General features: G+C 34.0%; 1 long non-coding RNA gene across 1 annotated transcript; it reads right to left on the bottom strand.

Moving 5' to 3' along the window:
* Positions 1-2,429: 2,429 nt before the first annotated feature.
* Positions 2,430-5,001, bottom strand: LOC121405863. The gene is made up of 3 exons (XR_005968715.1): positions 4,853-5,001; positions 3,492-3,605; positions 2,430-2,663 (listed from the first exon to the last, which is right to left on the bottom strand). It is a non-coding gene; the product is annotated as an uncharacterized LOC121405863 (long non-coding RNA).
* Between the last annotated feature and the right edge of the window lie 1,178 nt (positions 5,002-6,179).

Raw genomic sequence — 6,179 nt, 5'->3', positions numbered from 1 at the left:
TTAGCAATGAGCTTGTTCGCAGAAAATGATCTTGTAGTTTTGTAGATTATGCGATGGGTAACACTCGTGCCAATTTTTTTGCGATCGAGATCATAAGAGGGGCTGAATCAGGCATCGAAATAGCCTATGTATATTTAGGGTTGAAATAGATTAAATGTTTATGAGTCTTGTTATTTGCAATGTTTGATAAAAATGTAATTACAACATTTTTGTCTAAAGTTATCATGCCAATATTCAATGTAATTTTCATTTATTTATGTATCATATAGCTAATTGAAATATGAAAAAATGTGAATTTTTCACTGTTGCAAGTTAGTTATCAGAGTACTTCTTAAATACAATGCCTGGATTGAGATTTTCTGCATACTTAAGATCACTACAAGGATCCCCATCTTTTTAGGATAATGTTAATCTTTCACATTTGTGAAAGCACACAGGCATCTGATTTTCTTATAAAAAGGGGGGGGGGGGGATAAATTACTTTTACTGAAACAAGGGATAAGAACATTACTGCTTTTTAAAAATATATATTGATAACAAGAGGGCAGCAAATTCGTCAATGATGAGTTATGGACATTTCATACTTTGTACAAATTTCAAAATTTTCTACCTTTCCCCCTGCAGGATTGAATCTACTCGTCCGTGTTCCGATATAGTATGTCAGAGTCTTCCACAGTGTTACATAGTGTTTTTAAGTGATACCTTGTAAAAAAAGTTTTGGGAGTATTGCCTCCTATATATGTAATGTAAAACATGCATATTTTACTGTGCAGGTGTGAAATGCAAGAATAAATATCTTGAATGAAACTGAAAGCATAAAAGTTTTGATTGTCAGTTACACTTGTCGAACATTTTTTTTTTAATTGAATGTGGGATGATTGAATTTGTCTTCTAATGTACATCTCCTTCGCCTTCTTCCTCTTCTCCTTTGCCTTCTTCTTCTTTGCCTCCCCCGCCTCCTTCTTTTATACAACCATTTTTGAACAGTTTTTTTTTATACAACCACAGTTTATACAGTTGCACAAAATTTAATCAGAATTGTATAAAAATCTTTTTACAACCCGCTGTATAAAACCAAGTTTTTAACATAATTTGTAAAAAAATTATACAACCTTCTGTTTAAATTTTGAACAACCGAGGGTTGTATAATTTTCAAACAACAGTTGTAAGGTTCATATAGTAAACAGCAGTTGTATAAAATTTTATACAGGTTGTATAATTTTTTTTTTCTGTGTAGCAATTTTGGGACTTTTGGCACTTACATAATTATGCATAATTTCAGACTGCATACCCAGGCGTCGCAAATTTGGTCTCAAAAGTTGCATGAGATTATCGACACAGATTTATTGCCAAAAAAAATTTCAAGGGGGGCCTTTCACCCTCCCCTGTCTATTTAGGGTTAAATATGTCGTTATGTCTTAATAAAAGACCCTGTAAATTCTGCTTGATTCTTTATCTTATGACTCATGAATAATAAATCACTCTCAGCAATGTAATATAAAACTAGATATCACCTTGTCTTCTAGATATTTCTGTGAAAAATGTGTCTGCACATCCTCACAGCCAGACCAATATATGTGCCAAATTTCATGAATATTGGTTGAAAACTGTAATAGTTTGATCCGCAAGATTTTTACCAAATTTTTTTGCCAATACATGCCGTTACCCCGACAACGCACAGTTTCCAACACTTAAGAAAAATGTGTCTTGCACATCCTCACAACAAGTCTAATCTATGTGCCAATTTCCACGAGTATTGGTTGAAAAATGAGGAAGATCGATCTGCAAGATTTGCAACGGACCGCCCGCCCGACCATACGCTGATTACTATATACCCCCTTAAAACTTCGTTTTGCAGGGGTATAATAAACATTTCTTTTCAACCCTTAGGCTCACACCACAAGTAGTCAACAAACTCATTTTGTCTCGGAACATGTGTACACCATAACTCATCTTAATTCAGATAATTTCATACAAGGGCTCATTGTTCTGGCATAAACTAACCACTAATTCAGCTTTCACTCCAAACCACTACTATCCTGATCGCTTCATTAAAGCTTGAAATAACAACCTTATACTACTTCTTTGCTCTACATAATTAAAATATGTAAATTAGAACTTTTTTATAAATGGTCTGCATACAAGACTACCTATATGAACAACATTTTCTCACTCCATTTGGAATTTGTACAAAACATCTCTATTTTCATATTTTATTATTTTCAGATTTATGTACAAAATCCGAAATAACAGCCTTAGAGAAATTATTCTCTGTCATGTTCATATAGACAGCAAATGTGCTTATGAATTACAAAGGTAAGGTGAGTGAGAAGCCTGTCCTTGAAAGCCGCTTTGTTTTGTTGTCGAAGCTACTGCTCGGTTAACTTTAAATTTCGGATCGATAACGCCATACTTCTTACAGAGGCTTTAGTATCAGATGCCTGTATTACACTGTACACTTCAGATGCCATGAACTCCCAGAAATTTTGAATTACTTGGGCAAAATGGACTCCACCACATTCTGTTCCGCTTCAATCACTACCTTGTCTGCAATTAAGAAATATTGTAGTGGATTGCGTCTGTGTCCAGGCAAGGGCTAGAATATAGGGCTGCCGAAACTCAGTAGACTTCCCTGCTGCTGCCGCTTGAACGTCTGTCCCAATCTGGCAAAGGAGAAAGAAGTGATAGTTGAGCATTGACAACATGATCTACAAATTTTAAAAGCCAACAATATAATATTCAAACAAATGTAGAACCTAATTAATCTCATATTCAAACAGGGAGGACAAAAATACATGATTTAAACCTGTAGTATATTTGAAACAAACCCTTGGATGAAGCTTTGGGAGGCTGCCACAATCCATAAACAGACAACAATCAGGTTTTGCCAGTTAAGGAGAGATTAATGACTGAATTTATTAGCTGGAATTTGTATTACATAAGATATTGGAATGCATCTTCAGGATGGCATACACCACTGCATTATGGCCTCTTTCAAGTTCTGGCTCTGCAATTTCTAATCATCATGTTATAAGTTTTCTGTGTCCATATTTTTGCATTTGTTATTATACATGAACTTGATATTGTTGTTGGATAAATGCTACAATTATTTTCTTTTTAATGATTATTCACAATTCTTGATACATAGGATACACAGAAAAATAGAAAAGTTTTCATAGTAAAAAGTCAAGAAGGAGGCATTATTCAATTCAAATAAAACTGCGCTAGTAATTAGCCAATGTAGAGGAAGATTCATAAAGAGATGTCACAAAGCCCGGGAACAAAAGAAAAAAATAACATAGACTAATTAGGCCGGGTGGAGAAAAACCCAATGAAGAGAGGGACAAACAGAAAAAAAAAGAAGGAACAAATTTGTGAAAATAGCAAGAAGCACACACCAAAAAAGAAGCATTGTGGGACAGGAATTTAAGGATAAATTGATGTCTGGTAGGGAACCCCAAAATTCGCATATTTGCTAATTGACTTCTTACAGGTCTGTTTTGGATGAAGTGCTCCAAACTCGATGCTCTTGAACTCGAGGTGGGGTTCTTGGTGTTTGTCAGTGGCTTATGTAACATCAGCGGCAGTGCAACTACACAGGTCTCCTGCAAAAGATGAATATTATGATATTATAATTTAATATGCTTAATTAACCTTGGCACACTCCCTTATTGTCATGTGATGATAGAAGGTCACTTTGATGGAATGATGTACAAACATTGCATCATCTCTTCATTGTAATGCAATGCATATTTTGTTCCATCCATTCATCACAATTCCAAGTGTGATAGAGAGAGAGAGAGAGAGATTACAAGGCCTCTGCCAAACTTTGTTCAGGCAAGACAAAGAAGTGTGGAGACAACTGTTGTTTTGATCATTAGATCTCTCAACATCTTTTTTAATAATCATGGAGAGTACCACTTAAGTATTTGAAAACGGATAACTTTTAATATTTTGTCTTTCACATAGATAAAGCAGCAAACAAATTTTCTTTGCACAAGCAAACTGACAATAAATATAAATCAGAAATAAAGGGGGAATCTAGGCTGAAAATCTGATAATTTGGAAAGTAGAGTAAAATTTAACAAGTACAACACATTATATGTGTATAAAAATATACCCCTTATATGGACATAACTGCATACCAACAATGATCGTAAACAACATCAGGAGTCAGTCATCCCAGTTTATTATGTCTGGAGCAGAAAATTTGAATAATTATTTCGCATAATAAAATGCAAAAAGTTGAGGTGTGATATCATCAGCTTGCTCCTTGAATATGCATGAAACCATTTTGTTGAGAAAAAGATAAAAAAATAAATCATTACTTTTTCTTCGAATTTTGATGACATATTTTAATGTTGTGCTTGTTATATTTTACTCTATAAGATTTGAAGGTATATCTTTGATGTACTAAACTCTTTTATCACAATATATGCCAAGGCACTTCCTTTGATCTCCTCTATGCTCTATGCACATTTTATATCCCCTTCAGTTCCCATTGTTCTGTTCTATCTTATATTCATGGAAGTAATCCCTTCCTATGCATGAACCTACTTACTTTCACTGCCACATCCTCCTTCTTTTACCTCAACTCTATTCTTGCTTTTGTTTTCAATTTCTTTTTTCAGCCCCCACCTAGCATCATACACGTACATAAGTTGTTGTATCTTGCTCTTATCTTCATTCTTTCTCCTGACGACGAGCTGGGCAGTTCAGCTTGGAATGTGGAGTTTCCAACTCTTACATGGTTGAACCGTAAATACCTTCCGAATGGATTTATATTTTACTCTACTTTTTCAAATCATTTGAATTTCAGCCTGAAGTCATTAAAAATAAAAAAATTACTCACTGTTGTCACCTTCCTCAAACTGTTGAATTGATTCTTTTACCACTGGATACCCGCTCAAACCTAATTTTATGATACGGTCTCGGTAGAACGACTCCCACCTTGAAATAAAGTTGTCAGAAAGGTGCCCATGTTCTGTTTCAAAGTCCATGTTGATCTGTAAAATCAAACAGGAATAAGTATATTTTTGTAAACCTAACTTTCATGCTTGTAATAGTAGAACATTGGGTCCATGATTCACAATGCGTACATTTTGCCTAGTTCATTAAACATGGACATAACCCACATAAGGATAATTAATGGAGAAAGAAACCCTAGAAACCAGTTTAATTCATATCAAAGTGAAAAATCAAAGAAACATATTGTTGAAAGTTTGAGCCAGATTGAATGAATAATAAGAAAGTTATGAGTATCTGAATATTTAGATCACTAATGCCATGTAGACCCTCCCATTGGCAATGCGACCAAGATCTGTGATGTCACAGACTTACACCCCCCATTACTTTAATACTTATTTCACTTAAATTCTCTCTTTTACAGAGTCTATTGCAAGATGAGGTGTTCTTTTATGAGAGGACAAACACAGAGGTTTCACAGCATTATATCTTGTTTGATTTGTTTGTCATATCATAAGAATGAGCAAAATGAGACACTTTGGGGTAAATTTTCAGTGTCCAAAGGGGAGGGAGTTGTACGTCTGTGACATCAGATATCGGTCGCATTGCCAATGGCAATGTCTCCATAGCATTAGTGATCTTGAAATTCAAATGCTCATAACATTGTTATTACTTGCACAATCTTACTCAAACTTTGGTTGATTTGCATTCTGATAGAGTGCGATGTAATCTACAAGGCTGTATGGTAAAATTTTCCAAAATAATGAGATTTTATTTTATATAGGTAATTATGCTAATGTTTGCATAATTCATACCTTTTGCTCTAATTCACCAAATAAAGCTGCTAGAATGCTTATTTTTGGTAAAAATATTCTTTGTAGCATTCTTAACAATAGCAATAGAAAACAAACTTCGGTTTAGAAATCAATTTCTTATGTATTTTATTGTTTTATGAATTTCTTATGTATTTTTTTGTTTTTTGTTTTTCCAACCTTTTGTTTTTCTCACCAGATTTATTGCACAAACTTTTTAAAGCATAATTATGCTAAAATCAATTGATTTCAGATGTTTAGAATAAACATAATCATATCTTTATGAATAAAATGAGAAAGCTCAATTTGCATTGACTTTGTAAACAAAATCACGTTTTGGAACAATTTTTGGTCCAACATGTACTTACAAAATGTTGCCTAATTTCGGAACCACGTACCCGG

This window comes from Lytechinus variegatus, chromosome 1 (assembly GCF_018143015.1).
Source record: "Lytechinus variegatus isolate NC3 chromosome 1, Lvar_3.0, whole genome shotgun sequence".
Lineage (NCBI taxonomy): Eukaryota > Metazoa > Echinodermata > Echinoidea > Temnopleuroida > Toxopneustidae > Lytechinus > Lytechinus variegatus.
This window is presented reverse-complemented; position numbering and strand designations above follow the sequence as displayed.